The sequence below is a fragment of the Triturus cristatus genome, chromosome 3_1 (genome assembly GCF_964204655.1).
Source record: "Triturus cristatus chromosome 3_1, aTriCri1.1, whole genome shotgun sequence".
Taxonomy (NCBI): domain Eukaryota; kingdom Metazoa; phylum Chordata; class Amphibia; order Caudata; family Salamandridae; genus Triturus; species Triturus cristatus.
The window spans coordinates 393,658,967-393,677,146 of NC_140583.1; the positions used below are offsets into that span (position 1 = coordinate 393,658,967).

Genomic DNA, 18,180 nt, shown 5'->3' on the forward strand with positions numbered 1-18,180 from the left:
GTTCCAAAGCGTTGTGGTCGCTATCTTCTCTGGGAATCACCCGGAAGTCTCTAATGAGCGACCACGAGTACAGTGGGACCAGGATATAGTCTAGTCTTGACTCCCTACCCTCTCTGTTGTAGGTACATCTTGGGGGAATATCAGATTTTAGCCTTCCGTTACAAGCCCGAAGACCATATTTCAGAGTTAGGGATGTGATTCGTAGAGCCAAAGGGGACCAGACTCTTGGAGCCGGTACTTGCGATGGTGGTATAGACCAGACCTGGTCCTCATCCAATGTGCCCAGAAGGGGCTCGAAGTGGCAATTTAAGTCGCCACCTATTAGGAAGGGGATGCCCTCCGGGATTTCATTTAAGGCAAGCGCAAGCTCCTCAATGGTGCGCGACTCCTGTGTGATGTTAACTGGCCTGGAGTAGACATTTAGCACCATAAGGCTGTGTGAATTCGGCCATTCCAGCAATACTGCTAAAATGTCCTCCGTATTTAGAGGGAAGACATCGGCCCTGCATCCCAGGTCAGTAGCCACCCAGATAGCGAGACCTCCCGAGGGACGCCCTCTGCCCCCCCATGTTGCGTGTATGGAGAATGCAGCAAAGCCTGTACAGGTAACATCTTCCCTCGCCCAGGTTTCTTGAAACAGGCATATGTCTTTATCCTCGATAAAGGAACACCAGGCCGGGCAATTCTGTTTATTGGCCAGGCCCGCCACGTTCCATGATAAAATCTTAAGAGAGGACAAATTGATTCTCTCTATTTGAGAAATGAGAGGTACAAGCACATCAGGGTGCATCTCCAATAAGGGGTTGCAGTCAATCGAACCAATTTGAACAGCCAACACCGCAGATGTGTTAAGTGGAGAGTTGAGGATCCCTGCACAAACTTTCCCATTAGTTGAATTTTGCTCTACATGGTCCTTCTCTGTGGGAATAACTGATCGTGGATTAAGTGTCGGGATCCTTTTGTAACCCAAATCCTCCCCATCCCCCGTCTCACTCGGTCAATCCACCATGTCTAGGTTACTAAACCTATTATATGTGGAAAGATGATCATGTGACGGAAATCTGGGAAAGGGGTAATCCTTTCTTTCCCTTGGGCCCCATCTACCTCCTCTCCTACGTACAAGTTCCCATCCCTCCTCTACCTGCTCATGACTTGTCGAGGGGTAAAAGAATGATAGGGGGAGGGATTGAATAGAAGTCTCCTGGGCATGGTGAGGCCAGCTACATATATAGGAGACGGTAGAGGGGTCCCTAAAATTAATCAAGATGCAATCTCCACGGATGGATTTCCTGGTGTTGCCCAACCATGGAACTCTTCGCACCATGAGAACCTCGCTATATTTTCCGTTAGGGAGGGGCCTGTTGTTAGAAAGCCAGTGAATTACCTTATTTTTTAAGGCCTCCACAGGTTCTCTAGTGGATGGTTTTAATTCTGGAATACCTGTTAAAATGACTGTGTACGGGATGGCCTCCGGTGGCAAATTGACTGGCCTATATGTTATGCCTTTTCCCTGTACCCCTATTGGCTGCACAGCCATCTTCTCTTGTGGACTTGCGTTTACTGTGCAGGGTAGAACTTGTGGTTTTTCAGTTTCTGAAGTGGTTGGTATGAAAGGTTGTGTCTGAGTGAACTGAGGTGGAGGAAACTCTTCTTTAAGTGGAGGTGCAGATGCAAACTCTGCACCCCTATGGATCATCCCTCCACTAGTAGATTCGCTAGATATTTTCTTGGCCTCTACTAAATATGCGATTCCCTTTTGGATGTTCGATAGACATATTTCCATCTTGGCTATAAGGTCCTCTAAGGGATTAATAAGTCCCCCCAGAAGAATGCGAATATCCGAAACAGTAAAAGCCTCTTCCCTCGATGTAACTTTAGAACTGGGAGATATCTGGGCCGGGGTAAGTGTGGATGGTGCCCATTTTTTCGCAAGCGGAATCAACCCCTTGCTAGCTAAGACCTGTTGGTTACCCTCACTGATAGGATTGTGCTTTGATATCTTCGGCTTACGCCCCCCTGTGGTTTGGGCCCTTCTTTTTCTTTTCGGGATAGCTCCTTCCCTCACACCCTGTGATGACTGCACAATCTGCTGAGCTATCTCAGTAGTTGCCTCTTTATTAGGGGCAATCACTTTGGCAATGATTGGAGGTGGAGGGGGCCTAGTAGGTGGAAGAGGTAATATGCTGAGCTCTTCGGGGGCAGAGTTGTCGCAGTCAATGGTAGATATAGTAGGCTACGTAGATCGAATAGGTCAGGCATACCATTTGTCCCCCCAGCATCTGATGATATGGGAACAGAGATATGTTCTGGCGTAATGGCTTGTGCGAGGGGACCTAAAGAGGATCTCCTAACCCAGTCAATTTCTTGAGAAATGCGCCTTTCCAGGATGGTAATTTCATCAATGAGAAGTGAGCCTGCTTTAGCGAAATACGTATCCAAAGTACCTTTTGCCGTCCCTGCGGCCAGTGAGGTTTTGCTCCTCGTTTCTCTTGCGGTCATGGTTCGTATCTCAGTTACACGGTTGGGTGTGCAACCTTAATCCAAGTGGGGGGGCCCAGGCCCTAACTCTCCCGTTCTCGAACGGCCTCAAACGGCCCGCTCTTTGCCCCGGGCTGCGTCCCGCGCGCGTTCCGCTAGCGCGTTTGGACCGGGCGTCACAAATAGGCAGGATATCTTTAGAGGGAGTGGGCGGGAAGATGCCCCAGCTGCGCCGATGATGATGAGTGCGCTGTGCAGGCTGGTCCTCGCAGTCCCACCCTCCGAAGAAGTACACCACAAAGTCTCTCCCAGGTCCTACGGAGTTCAGGCAAGCTGGAATACAAAGCACCAGTCTTCAAAGGCTGCGGTGATTATTTAAATCGGCGAGCGGCTCCCGCGAAGCGGGGGCCGCGAGTCGTTATAACGCTGTTAGAGGGGATGGGCGGGAAGAGGCCCCAGCTGCGTCGATGGTGATGAGTGCGCTGTGCAGGCTGGTCCTCGCAGTCCCACCCTCCGAAGAAGTACACCACAAAGTCTCTCCCAGGTCCTACGGAGTTCAGGCAAGCTAGTGCCCTGAAGCGTGCGCCTGGCCCCTCCTCTGGTTCACCTTCCACCTACTTCAGTTAAAAGAAAGTAGAAAAACTCAACCCATTGAAGTTGGTCAGGAAGAATCAGGGAGCGATATTATTGGGGTGGAAGGTGAAGAAGAGGGAGGCATTTCTAGCACTGTCCCCCGTAGTGCAGTGGCACTGCTCACATCCTCCTCAGTAACATCTGAGTGGCACCACGGTAAGAGCCATACTCAGAGTCAGGCTGAGACACCAAGGCGACCGAGTACCGCAATGAGACAAACTGTGTTGTTGAGCCTAAGTGGGTTAATGAAAACAGCACCACAAAGGAAAGTAATCCAGCCTACCATTGAGAGCATGCTTAGGTTGGAGGGGCAGTTCCAACGCAAACTCCCAACGGCACGGTTGTACAATGCGAAGCTGGCTAAAATGTTAGCGCTGGACCTTCTTCCTTTTTCATTTGTGGAAGGAGTGGGTTTCCTTGAATTTGTGTCAGCCATCTGCCCTAAATGGAAGGTTCCCAGCCGGTCCTATTTCGCAAGAATTGCTGTTCCGGCACTACATCATGATGTGCTGGAATTGGTTGGACAAGCTTTGCAGCAGAGTGCTGTTCACAATATCCACCTGACAACAGACATGTGGGCCAGTTGCCAAGCCACAGATTACATGTGCATCACTGCACACTGGGTCTCTTTTGTGGGGGTTACAGATAAGCTATCTGCACGAGGTGCTGTTGACACAGCTGCGATTTTTAAAGATACTCGGAAACATGCAACTGTAGCCATGTTCGCCATGGAGAAATCTCATACGGCTGTAAACATTTTGCAAGAGTTTTGCAGCAAGGTTTTTGAATGGCTGCGCCCGAGAGGGCTTAGTATTGGTTTTGTTGCCACAGACAATGGCAGTAATGTACTTAAGGCCATGGATCTTGGTTCCTATTTCAGGGTTCCGTGTTTGACGCACTGCATAAACATTATAGTTCAAGACTTTCTGAAAAAAGAACCCATAGTCAGCAACTTACTGGCCATCTGCCGAAGAATATGCACTCATTCCAGCCATTCTTTTAAAGCTTGGAAGCAGCTGAGGATCATCCAACGTGAAAATAGGATGCCAGTCAAGGCACTCATCCAGGAGGTGGCAACACGTTGGAACTCAACGTATTATATGCTTGATCGTCTGTATGAGCAGTACAGGTCACTCCTTGAATATGTCTGGAAAAGAGGGGATGCTACTGTGAAAGGCATGAACCTTGAGATGGAGCAATGGAGCCTAATTAAATGCCTGACTGAGATGCTTCGTCCTTTTGAGGTCTTCACACGTGAAGTCAGCAAGGAGGACTGTACAATGGGCCAAGCTATCCCATTATTGCAAATGCTAGAGCATCAGCTGAAGAAGGTTTCTGAATCATACAAAGGTGTAGAGGACAAAAGGGAAGCCTATGACTTGGTGGAGAGCTTAGCCCGTCGCTTAGCTGAAAATACAAGGATAGAAAATAAAATTTTGTCACAAGAACATTACATTTGTGCCACAATTCTGGATCCACGTGCAAAATTTGGACTGAAGACATTCTTTGCTTTTTCAGAGATTGATGTTACCCGCTACAAAACTTGTATAGCTGAGGCAGCCAGTAAGTTGGAAAACGAACGGCTGCTAATTAAAAGCCCGCAAGATCAACCCACAAGAAGTACTGCAGCAGGGCATGCAGGATCAAGTGCAACTTCGTCGGCTGAGGGGTCTATTCTGCCATAGCAACGCCGCACCTACCTACCAGGCCAGCATACCGGGGTGCCTACGCTGTCTGTCTCCCTCGCCGCAGGACAACGCTACCGGACGCAGCGAGGGGAGACTACAGCTCCCGTGAGCCACCGCGCCCCTGCCGACTTCCGCCAACAGCGCGCCCGAGGCGCTTAAAAGCAGTAGCTCCCTCGGTGGAGCGGGGGGTCTATTCTGCCATAGCAACGCCGCACCTACCTACCAGGCCAGCATACCGGGGTGCCTACGCTGTCTGTCTCCCTCGCCGCAGGACAACGCTACCGGACGCAGCGAGGGGAGACTACAGCTCCCGTGAGCCACCGCGCCCCTGCCGGCTTCCGCCAACAGCGCGCCCGAGGCGCTTAAAAGCAGTAGCTCCCTCCGCATCGCGGGACGCGCGCGGGCGGCGCCGGGCTAAGCCCGGGCAAAGGGCGGGCCCTCTGAGGCCCTCAGAGGGCAGAAGAGACAGGACTGGGCCACGGATTTTGTACGTATGTAATGCAGAACTTGTGCAGTTATTATACGTTGTTGTGTAACGTGGTTATCCGTAGGTGCTACTTGAAGTTAGCTGTGTGGTATAGCCCCCGGTAAAACGTGCCCGGACCTAAGGATTACTGTTGGGGTTGCTAATATGTCTAAGGTCAAGATGAATAAACCCACTAAGGGGGCTGGTTCTATGGATAACTATCTTGTGCAAAAGGTGACCCAAATTAATAATACCCGTAGAGCTTCCCTAGGGCGAGGTAATGATTCTGACGTAAGTGCAGAACTATCGTCTCCTTTGGTATTCACAGTTCCTATAGATGGACGGGATGGGGGAAGTGGGGCTGCTGTAACTAATGCAGCACAAATATACGCAGATCAGATTGTAGATGACCCAGAAGTAGCATCTGAACTAACAGAGGAAGAGCCATCACTCTTATCGCCCCAGCATAGACCAGTGAGACTGTGCAGGAAGGTACAAGCTAAGCGCGGGGCAAGCATTGCAAGAGTAAAACAGGGAGGGGTAACAGAGTCTCTAATAGTGGGGCATTGCAAAAGAATCTAGAAGAGGGTAGTGGTATGGGCGGAATCAGTTCTAATATCGCCCCAGAACCATTAACACTTCTATTTCACTCACTGGAGGGAAAAATAGAGGCAAAAATTGTAGAGTTGATGCAACCTTTGCTAGCCAAACTAGATACTATGGCCTTAGAAGTAGAAAGATTAGGTGGTCTGCTAAAATCGCACCTGGCTGGAGCATCAGGTAAATTAGATGCAGCAAATAATAAATTAACTGTGGATGATCCGGGAACATATAAAGGAAATGTACCTAATATTCCATCTAACAGGCAGATTAATAGGCAGAATACAGTGGTTGTTGCTGATCCTGTTTTATCGGATCCCACGACATTAACAATGCAGAATACCACTGATACTGGAACTCTTGAGGGAAATCTGCCCTATAGCCATGTAAAGAAAAATCGTCATGTAAATCTTCCTCCTGAATGCGCACCTTACGTGGCTGTACTGACAAATGTCCCACCCATTCAGCCTCAAGCATATCAGGTGTCTGAAGAAAATCATGATTCTTTAAAGAATAGGACGGTCTTTTGGCTTAATAAGAATTGTGGGTTTCCTGTTAAATTTGCTGATCAAATATTAACAACAAGAAGGGTGAGTTGGATCGGATCATCTAGTAAAGCAACAAATGGTGACTGCATTATCATCAATTTTAGGCATCCTCAACATGCTGCCACAGTTTTACTTAGAGCTGCTGCATTGGCCAACATACCTAATGGTATCTGCATACGTCCACTGGGGTTTTTTTACTCCCATTTGATTAGAAATCCACCAACCCCTGGCCCCTTTAGATCGCGTATACCCTCACAGTCACTGCCTCCCAATGGGGAATATGTTCACAATGTGGGATTACAGAGAGGTAATGGCTTTAACATTGTAACTCACAACAGATTTGATGCCCTCTCGGGATTAGAGTTATGTGATTGACATGAGGTATCCGTTGGGCAGGCAACTCGTGGCTCAGTGGATCTGGAATGTACGGAATGTATCTCGGCTGTCAACAACTCTAACAACATAATTTCTTGGAATATTGCGGGTCTAGGTACCAAAATGGAGGATTGCAACTGGATTGAGTATATTAAAAAGTACCAAGTCATCTGTCTACAGGAAACTTGGTCAATCGATTGTAATTACTTCCTGGAAGGGTATAAGGCCTATTATGTCCCGGCAGTAGCAACTACTAGGGGCAGACCTAAAGGGGGCCTGGTTGTGTTTATCTCTATAGTATTATGTTGTAAGGTTCGGAGAATTACAACAAACCACACTGGCATTATTGGATTAGTTTTAATTGGAGATAACTGTATGGCCGGTCTGGTAAATTTTTATAATGCCACTAATTGTAGTACTAACTCTAGTCAGATAGTTACACTGAATTCTTTTATTAGTAACTCCATGAAGGATTGTCTTCATAACCTCATGGTGGTCGGGGATTTTAATGTTCATCCCTGTGGAGACCCTCTTTTTAAAATGATTACGGAACTTAATTGCCCGTACTGTGAGAATTTCCATTTTGAGCACTCAACTGAGGGGGAACACCTCAATGATATGCTTAATGAGTTAGAATTAACTCCCATGATGGCATTGATGGCCCCGAATAAGTGCTTTGATACCCCAACATTTAAGGGGAACGGTAGGGCAACTTTTATAGATTTTATTTTGTTAACACCTGTAATGCAGTCTTTTGTGGGATTCTTCTCTATTGAAGTCAGTGAATTCAGTGACCACAATCCCCTCACTGCTCTTATGAGGGGTCCACTGATAGCTAAAGAAAGAGTGGAACCCCTTATCGGTAGGGTGAATACCACAGATGGCAGACGTCGACTGAGATGGTCCATGGTAACCCCTGATCAGCTGTACAACAAAATTAAAACCACTTGTGCTGACGAAATTTTGTTATGCAAACAAGAGGGTGCACTCCCAAACACTGTCCTGAGATGCCTTCAACTGTCTAGCGGTGAAGGTATCTCAGTTACTATCAGTACCTATAAAAAAATCGGATTCCATAAAAGGTCCTAGGTGGTTTAATCAGGATTGTTCAAAAGCAGCCAGAAATTTAAGAGTAGCATTGACATCTAAGCCTAGGATAAAAGCTGATGTTCAGCAGTGTAGAATGATCTACAAAAAAACTATTACAAGACATAAGGAATCTCTCAGGGAAGAGGCGTGGTTAGAGATCTTAGATCCTGCCACCCTTGGAAGTAGCACAGCTTCCTGGGCCTTGATGAGAAAACCATTTTTGACACAGGACCCGGGAAATGGTACTGAAAGCTATATATCTAAGGAGGAGTGGGAAGTGCACTTTAAGAAGTTGTACTGCTGCACAGGGGACATGGATACAACTTTTGACTGTAGTAAAACTGGTGCACAGATTGTTTTTAATAGAGGTGAAGTTTTGGAGGGCATACAGGGTATCACAGGTGGAAAAGCTCCCGGCCCGGACGGGATTCCCCCTGATTTATTTAAATCTGATCCTAGTTTTTGGGCACCCATTCTAGAGTCTGTTTTTAATGCAGCTGCAAAAGAAGGATGTCCACGATCATGGGGTGTTTCTACAATTGTCCCGGTTTTTAAAAAGGGTGACAAGGGTAGCCCACACTGCTATCGACCGATTTCTTTATTAGATTCTATGGTCAAGATTGTAGGAAGAATTGTACTGCAAAGATTGGTAGAGTGGGTGGAGGAAAAGAATATTATGTCTCCCTCGCAGTACGGATTTTGTAAAGGCCGATCGACTATTACTCAATGCCTTAACCTCTTCCTGATCTTAAGCAAATATACTATAATACAGAAAGGTACCATTCATCTTGCCTTTATGGACTTGTCTTCCGCGTTTGACTGCGTCAACCGGGGTAAGCTGTGGCAGTCCATGAGGTTGAAAGGGGTTGATAGCGGTTTGGTTGATTTTTTGGTTGCCCTACACTGTAATACCAGTGCCAATGTGAGATATTCCCTGGATTTGAGTGTATCAAATAATTTTAGTATTGGAAAGGGTGTCCGGCAGGGCTGTATCCTGGCCCCCTTTCTTTTTAACTTCTATATTAATGACCTAGATGGGGTGTTACAGGATGTTCGTGCTGACTGCCCTAGAGTTGGTAGGCGTGGAATTCCAATACTTCTTTATGCAGATGATGCAGTACTTATATCTAGAACAGAGAGGGGACTTCAATCATTGTTAACAGCGTTTAATACATTTATGAGAGATAGAGACCTCTTGGTAAATAACACTAAATCTTTTGTATTACAAATTGGTCAGCAACCAAGAAAACCCTTCTCATTTAGGATTGGTGGAGAAATAATCCCTCTAACTAAAACATTTTCTTACTTAGGAGTCCTTTTCGATACAAAATTAAATTGGGAACCTCATCTTGCAAAGAAAAAAGGTGAAATGGTGAGGGTTAACGCATCAATATTTAATTTTGCCACTAAACTGGGGAAAAAGCCAATTTGTGCTATGTTGAAATTGTACAATGCTAAGTCTGTGGCAACTGTATCCTATGGTAGTGAACTTTGGGGGTATGTCAACGGAGAGCAATTACAGATTGCTGAAAATCGATTTATGAAACGTCTATTGTGTGTCCCTCCTGGTACGGCTAATCTTGCGGTACATGAGGAGTTGGGGTCTCAATATTTATGTGATCTGCTTTCCTTACGCCCTTTGATGTTTTGGCTTAAAATTTGGCTAAATGAGAACATACCCCTAACACATTTAATCATAAAGGATTTCTTGTCGCTGGACAAAGCACTGAGCTCTCCTTGGCTAAGTTACCTAAAATCAAATTTCGATAAACTTGGTCGCCCTGAACTCTTTGCCAACCCACAATTAATTACAAGGGGAGATCTGGAGCTCATCAAACAAACGTTTCTGATGGACAAGAGGATTATGAGAGAAGAAGTGGAGCTTCAGAAACCAAGTGTGAGAAAGTTTGTTATGCTTAAGACTACTGCGGCCATCGAACCATATTTGGAAGGGTCTTTGTCCTCACATGAGAAATTTTTACTGACCAGATTTAGGTTCAACCAGTTCCATCACCTGCTTATTCGACCTAAGTGTGACATTTTTAATAAATTGGCAGCGCCCTGCGGCTGCGACGGAAAGTCTCCGCAGGATATGCTGCATTTTATCTTTTTATGTAAATTTTATGAATTTCCACGCAAACTATATTTAGTGACTCTTTTAAAAAAACTTGGTTTTAAACAAATCAGACCGGCACTTTTGTACTTGCAGCTTTTGCACAGTGACAGTATTCTCCAAATTAAGGAGTTTTCAAAATTATGTATTAGACTGAGAAACTGCCTGGACCAGTGAAATCATGTCCCTCGTTTGTGTCCATACTTTGTAAGCACTCTCTTATTGCACTTTCTTATGATGAAATGGTTGGTGTTTTTGTGATAATGTATTGTATATTTTATGTATGTCTTTTATGGTTAGCAAATAACCGAAATAAAGCTTTTTGATGATGATGATGGCTGAGGGAAGTGCGTTTGGATCACAACACTCACCATCACTATCGACAACAGCAACAATAACTGGATCATTAGGCCCAGTACAATCGTTAGACGATTGGTATGTACAGTTAGGCATTAATAAGCACAGTGCAGATGCACAGAGAAAAGAGCCTGAAAGCTTACCAGCAGCACACGTGAACATTGAGCGGAAGGTCCAGGCCTATCTGGACGACCCAACAGAGGTGTACATTGATCAAAACCCATTGCAGTATTGGTATAGGAAAAGGTCTGAATGGCCACTGCTCAGCAGGCTGGCGATAAGCTATCTGGCTTGCCCTGTCGCAAGTGTCTCTTCCGAACGTGTTTTCAGTGCTGCTGGTTCCATTGTAACATTGAGAAGGACCAGTCTCTCGCGCAAAAACGTAGAGAGGTTAACAATGATCAAAATGAATCAGCACTCATTACCACTGAATTACACAATACATGAATCAATGGAGGAAGATGAGGACAGCGGCTCAGGTGACGGAAGTAGTGTGTCACATGATTACATACTACTGGCTGACCCCCCAGAGTTTGAGGACGAGCTATACTTCCCTGACAACTAGGCTTGCACTTACTGTCTTACTCCCTTTTTTCCCCCTTTATTTGTGTGTCTGTCGTTCCGGTTACAAACTTTTGAATCACAACAAATCCATTACCACCGTCTTCTACTCTTCTTATTTAATATACAAGTTTCAGGTGTCTGCAATTTGACAGTACAGTCCTCCGAATCCAGCTCCTCCGCTCCATCATACTGAATCTCCTGTCCAAATCCATTGCCCTCATGAATGATGATTGGATGATGGTAAATAGAAGAAAAAATTAAAACTTTCCTACTCCCGCCAAAAGAAGTGGAGCATGAATCAGATGACTACTATAGCTATCATCCTTTCAGAGCCGAGAGAGACTGCCCATTAACTGAAAATAAGATGGAACAGGTAATGATTGATGCCATGCATTGGACGCAGAGTCGCAGACTGAGTGATTTTGTTGTGTTTGTTGTGCATGAAGTTATGTAATTGTGCACTAATCATTTTTCTACAGTACACACTAAACTTAACTCAAGGTGAATTTTCCCCTTGTTGGAATTAAGAAATTTGTACTTCACCTGCAGCTTGGTGATACATTGCTTTTAATTCAATACAGGAAGGGGACTCACTCAATCTGCGCAATGAGTATGATTGACACAACAGCACCGTCCATGATGATGATGGCGAAATAGACGGCCCGTTAACTTAAGATGAGAAGGAACAGGTAATGACAATTAATGGCATGCATTGGACACCTGAATCTATCTTTCTGTACACACTAAAGACTGACTCAAGTCAATAATATTTCTACTCTTGTTGTGTAATAACAATTCTACTTCTACTGCAGGCCGATCTTCACATTCAGTCAGTACAAGTATCGGAGATGATGATTGATGGAATAATAACAAGTCAGGAGGACGTTTCATGACTGGCATAAAACTTAAAAGCCTAAAGGTAAACACGTCAACAAGATCCACAGCAGACCCAAATGTCTGTGTAGAAGTGGAATAGAGTGTAGCGGTGGGATGACTGCGGTGCATTGATTTACTAACTTATACTGTAAAATGCCATGTTTGGAATGGATAATGTGCTTTGCCTTTGTCCAACTCTTTAAAAAAAAGTACTCTAAAGTCTAAACGTAGGATGTGCTACTGCTAAGCAACGTGCCATCAGACATGTCACGGTGGGCCTGCTCTCTCCTGTTATTGTTGAAGGTCAATGCTGGAAACAGACTAGAGTAGAGTTGATGCATACATGTCACCTCGGAAAGTGTTCTTGTTGCACTACACCATAACTTGTGCATTTGTTTCAACTTTGTTTCTCAATATCCCCTTTGTTTTTCCATCTACAATTACAGGCCGGGCCTTGCCCTATACTTGGGAAAACATTACAATGCACACTTACCTTACCAATAAATCGTCATTTTTTTTCAAGCCGGGCAGTGGCGAGTGGCGACACACCCAAGATTGATGGACTAGAGGACCAAGAGGAATGCCGAGATGCAAATCCAGTCCACATTTTTTACCAGGATAACACAGTAACAGTATCAACTTTTATCTTCTTTTAAATAATTTGAATCATTTTTTTGTCTACAATGTTTACAACAGTGTTCTTGTTGTTGTTATTATCATCATTAGGTTTGCTCTCTGTTTACGATTCTTCCCTACCAATATTTAAAATTACTATTTGCTATCTGTAAAAGTATTAAGGCCGGAACAACAGAACAAGAAGTGTATGTAATCCCGGTCTCTCATCATCATGCATGCATTTCCTTTTTCTCCCTTAACATATGGATATGGTAGTCTTCAAAGATTGTCGTTTGTTTGTCCATGCATACTGTTTTTCACTGTCAAACCTTTCCCAAAACCCCCTTCCCATCCATTCAACAAACCCTAATCCTCTTCCCCCGGGCTGTGTGACTTATTGTCGAGGTGTGGCTAAATTAAATGTACACCAATACTTAATCACACACTTGCTGGGGCGGATGTGGCGAAAGCAACAGTACTTCAATTTCAAGGCAGAGCGATGATCTTCTTCTGCTTGCCCACCCATGAGTAGGATATTTTAGAGGTTATTTTATTTAACAAAGGAACATATACCTCAGCATTAATTGCCGGCATTGATTGGATTTGTTTGTTGTCATTCCTCATACACAGCACTAACTGTTAGGCTGTAGGCCTAGTCAAGTGACTCGACACAACTATAGTTTGTAACTCTGTCTAGTAGGCTATCCCAACCACCATTATGTTTTGTTGTAAAATATTTTAGCATATTATTGTTGCTCGGTAAGTTCTGTACTGTACTTCATTCTACTATTCCTCTAACAGTCTCTCAAAGGCGATTGACTGTCTCCTTTTCTTTTTTTGCAAATGCTGCTGCCCTGCCAGTGTCTACTACTACTACTATACTACCACCACCACCCCAATCATGGCATGTTAGAAAAAGGAAACCATCTTCACCATGCAGCCATTGCTGTGCCTAAGTTAAACATCAAGCACAGGTAAGAGAGAAGTTTGGGGGAGGCAGATTTAATAATGGACATGTTTTCAATGAATTCAATTTCACACACCCCTTTGAGTCCAGATAAAGAATGCATAGACTAGAGGAGAGACTGAAAGAACTAGTAGGACAAGTCAATCAGTGAGGGGTGTCGCATCTATCTGTTTGTGTCTTACACAGTCAGCCAATTATTTAAATCAAACACTGGCTATGGGCGGCCCTGCACCAGCAAGGAAACAGTGTGATGTAAAACAGTAACCCCACCTACAAAACATTAACAACATTGCATGTAACGTAGAAAAATATATTTAATTTACCCTAACAAAAATAAACTAAAAACCCACAAAAGCTGACCCACCCCCCTCCCTAACCCCAACCAATGTCCGTAGGAAAGTCCAGGAGAAAATAGTAGTCCGAAAAGCAAAAACCCAACGCCCAAACCAGTTCCCACCCACCCAAACAAGAATTAAAAAAGGGGCAGAAGACAGGGACTAAGGTGTGGGGCGGGACTGAAGGAGGACACTCATCTGCTCCTCTAAACGGGCGGCGCGGCGTCTGAGGGCGTGGCAGTTGCAGCCACAGTGGGGGGGCACCAGAGATGGCATTGCGGTGGCGGCAGGCAGCCACCAGACGGTGGCCCCATACCGCTGGAGGGCGGTGGCTGGGGCCCGGGGCACTGGAGGAGGCTTCAAGTGCTGCTGCAGTCTCCTCCTCCTCCTCTGCCAAGACCACCAGCCGCCGGCGTTCACGCTGGATTGCCTCCAGCTTCCGGCGCCGTGCCTTGGCAGCCAACTCCTTACGATTGAGTTTAGGAGTAGCTGTGTATCAAAAAGAAAAAAACAAGACAATTGTGAAATATACTCTTAGAAAAACAGTAAGACAAGTTAAGTATTTATACACATAGTGGCATGGTAGGGTAGCACTATAAAGCACGCCACAGTAGTACATAACATTTTAAATCTCGCCTGTCCTTCTTCCTTCCACCCGTCTTTCACTTTTTAGTTGAACAGTGCAGCAGGTGCTCTTCTCCATAAAACTTTCAAAGCGGAGTTGAAATCAGATAGATGAGGCCATTGGTTACTCAATACTCCCGCTCCTATGCCAATTAAAGGGATTCTAGTCTTCTAGTTCACTCTTCAAACGTTCACAACAACTCATACTTACTTAGGACATCGGATGGCGGGCGGACTTTGTCCGCCCGCCATCCTCACGCTAAAAAGGATGGGGGTCCCTTGGGGACAATTAGGAGGATGCGCCCGGCACAGTGGCGGGCGCATCCTGTTTTTTTTACATTCTGGTTGGCGGTGCCTAAAGCAATGCTAAAAATATATGTTGTGCTGCTTTTCCAAGCACAACATCACAGGCCCCGCGCGGAGCCTGTCACGTTTTGCTTTGAAAGGCAGGTGGGGTACCATAGCATATGTACCCTCCATGTGGGCCCCCAAGCATACTCTGCAATGTCTGCATACCTTTCCGTGGCGGACGGCAATGCCGCCACGCAAAGGCATTCCAAAATGCAGATTATATGGCTGGCGGTGTGTTCAGAGAGACACCACCACCATATAGAACCCTTTTCCGCCTGGTCGACATGTGGGGGGTCTGACTCTTTTCTACAGGGATGGCGGGAGGTTTGCCCCTGCGGTGTCGGTGGTGAATACCGCCGGCCCGGCAGGGGCAATACGCCCGCCATCCTAATGGGGCCCTAAGTCTCAACAGTACAGTATACATACAGTACACCCTTGCAGTGAGTGTACTGTCAACAATAGTTAAGGATTATGAATCTAACTTACCACCCCCCTCCACTGGTGCTGCCACTCCCCCTACCGCTCCATCGTCGGTATCTGCAGCAACTGCCGCATCCTCTCCCTCTGCGTTGCTTTCGCTGGCCCCGGCAATGGTGGTCGGTAGTGCGCCTAGAAAACACAAGTAGTACAAGAGGACGACCCAAAGGACTGGACTCAATGGCTAGAGCTACTGGTGAATCTGAGTTTTATTACAACCTTTCAAATAAAGAGTGGCACTGGCCAACTGGGCAAGCTTAGCTACTACAGTACAGACAGACTGATAGTAGTAGTAGTACTGAGAGTCATCATAGCAGAGGCAGGGATAACAAGATTTTTGAAACCGGACAGATCGAAGTATAATTGTTGGTAAAAAATAGCATTGGGAAACTGAAACAATAGTTCGTGAAAATATGGTGCAGTAAAAGTTATGGAATAAGAAATATTATTGAAAACAAGAAGACTTACTGGGGCCAGCAGAGGAGCCCTCATTGGTGTCCTCCTGGTGGTGGTGTTCTGACTGTTGTCCCGCCGACTGCCCACTCCCTGTTTGTCTGTCCCTGGGTGCTGATGAACAGGAAAGATATAAGAAAGAGACAAACATTGATGGATGGTGTAAAACAAATAAAATATTTTTAAAGAACGGTCAAAAAACACTTATGTAAACAACAATAACTAAATTGACCGATCTCATCTGTTCAACAAGTAGTATCGGGGGATTTGCGGATCGACTACTCAAGTTACTATTTATCAACAATAATCCAGTCTTCCATTCTGATTCCAGAATACTAAGTTACAACTAAGCCTAAGTACGACGTACCACCCGACCTAGCCCACCTATTCCAGGCATGCCAATTGTACATTAAGTATGCATTTCCACTTCTTTTATTCCTCAACAATGCATATGGTCAAATGGAGGACACATGACTACATTTTTTGTATACACCAAATTTTGGGTTGATTGATTGATGCTGATGTTCTGCTAGTGCTAAGCCAATTACCACCACTCATTGAACAAACTAGAAAAGGTTCTAATAAAGACAGGCGTACTAGCAGCACGTCACGTAACTGAGGGGGCATCACGCATACCACTAACAAATTAGAAACTCATACAAAGTACCTAAACCTAAGTATCAATCCGCCCCTATCTCTTAGTGACAGGACAAAGTAAGGAGTGGACTAGAGTCACTGTAGCATTACGTAACGTAATTTCTCTAAAATAAACTCTTACATAATCACGCTAAGCGAGCGCAAACGCAAAGTTGCAAACAAGTAAGATTAGTAGTAGCGCAGAGGAGCACCTGTTTCATAATCACAGAAGACTTTTAAACGTAATTAACCTGGAATGTAAGCAGCAACATTCTAGCTGGTTGGAAGAAAAAAAAGATATACGCAATATATAACACAGAGCAGAAGAACAGACACAAAGTAGTAATAATTAAATAGTTACTCATCAAGACCCGGGACCTCCACTCCTAGCAGGTCCAGCAGGTCCTGCTCACGGTCCAGGCTGTCGGACCACCGGTGCGTCAACTGCGTCTGTGTGCGCCGGACCCCAGAGCAGCGCAACGCTGCCCGGCGCACCTTCCCCCACCGCTGCCGATGCTCCCGGAAGCTGTACCCGGACCCAGGCCTGCCACCTGCTGCCAGGGTTGAGGGGAGGTGGCGCTGCACAAAGAAAATGAGTGCAGCCAACTCCACCTCCCCAAATAAGGCCCGTGCCTGCACCCCTTGTTGGCGCCGCCTACCGCAAGGAAGGCGGTCAGGGCTCTGGCTGCGACGACCAGCCCTACCCTTTGACATGGTTCTGGGACGGGGCGGGAAAGAAAAGGTAATACAATTAAAGAAGTAAAGGAAATAAATAGCAGGCAATAGAAAGAGTGAAAAAGTAGCTAAAAAACAAAAAAAAAGTAGACAAAAAACAAAAATATAGAAGCAGGAAAATAGTTAGAGAAATAATAAATAAGAAAGATAAAAAAAAAGTGGCTTTAAACAAAGGATTGAAAAGATGCAGGGAGGATTCAAAATCAGGCCCCAGAACCATGCAATAGAGTGAAAAACAAGACGGCCGTGCCCATTGCGACCACGTGCGCAAGTTTACGCGATATTTTCTCCACGAGCAAGCAAAAAGCAACGCGATCAAGTAAAAGCGTTCGCTAACAGGAAATATCTACCACGAACGGGCGCAAACATGCAATGCGCGACCCGGAACAGGAAGTAAGCATCGCGAGAGGGCGGGTCAAGTGAAAACAAGATGGCCGCGCCCGTGAGCAACCGCATGGGTAAGTTGGTGAGCCGCGATCACGCAAAAAATACTGCGAACAGGCGGGAAAAAAACTTCCACGTCTTCACGGTATTTCCGCGTGTTTGCGGAGATTTTCAGCATTTTCGCGATAGTTTGCGAAAGTGAATTTCGCAAATTCCGCCCACCCCTACCAGAGACCCCAAACCTGGTGCCACTAAGACAGTGATAATGCCTCAGCTGTATAAAGAGTTCTTACTCACATTGCCCTATGACATCCCCCTAACTGGGCACCCGGGTCAGACTAAAACTTGGGAAAGGCTTGTTAGCCATTTCTACTGGCCCCAGATGTCCCAGAAAGTGAAGGGGTTTATCAGCTCATGTGTCACCTGTTAGGCCAGTGCTGAAAATTCTACTACCAGTGGTTGGGGTTCCCTTTGAAAGGGTAGGTGTGGACATAGTGGGTCCACTTGGGCCACCAACAGCCTCAGGAAACAAATTCATACTGGTAGTAGTAGGTCATGCTTCCAAATATACTGAAGCAATTCCTCTTAGGGCTACTACAGCTTCTGCAGTAGCCAAGGCCCTGATTGGTGTATTTACCATGGTAGGGTTCCCTAAGGAAGTGGTGTCAGACAGAGGTACCAACTTCATGTCTGCATACCTGAAACACATGTGGGAGGAGTGTGGAGTGAACTTCAAATTCACTACCCCTTACCACCCACAAACCAATTGCCTTGTTGAGTGATTCAACAAGACATTGAAAGGCATGATCATGGGGC

At 45.6% G+C, this 18,180-nt stretch overlaps 1 long non-coding RNA gene across 1 annotated transcript in view; it reads right to left on the minus strand.

The window, feature by feature from the left end:
- Window positions 1–15,625: 15,625 nt before the first annotated feature.
- The window catches only part of LOC146860309 (uncharacterized), a 126,231-nt gene continuing 123,676 nt past the window's right edge, over window positions 15,626–18,180 (minus strand). The window contains exon 3 of the long non-coding RNA XR_014979131.1: window positions 15,626–15,723. This is a non-coding gene — a long non-coding RNA (uncharacterized LOC146860309). The remainder of the gene's footprint in view (window positions 15,724–18,180) is intronic.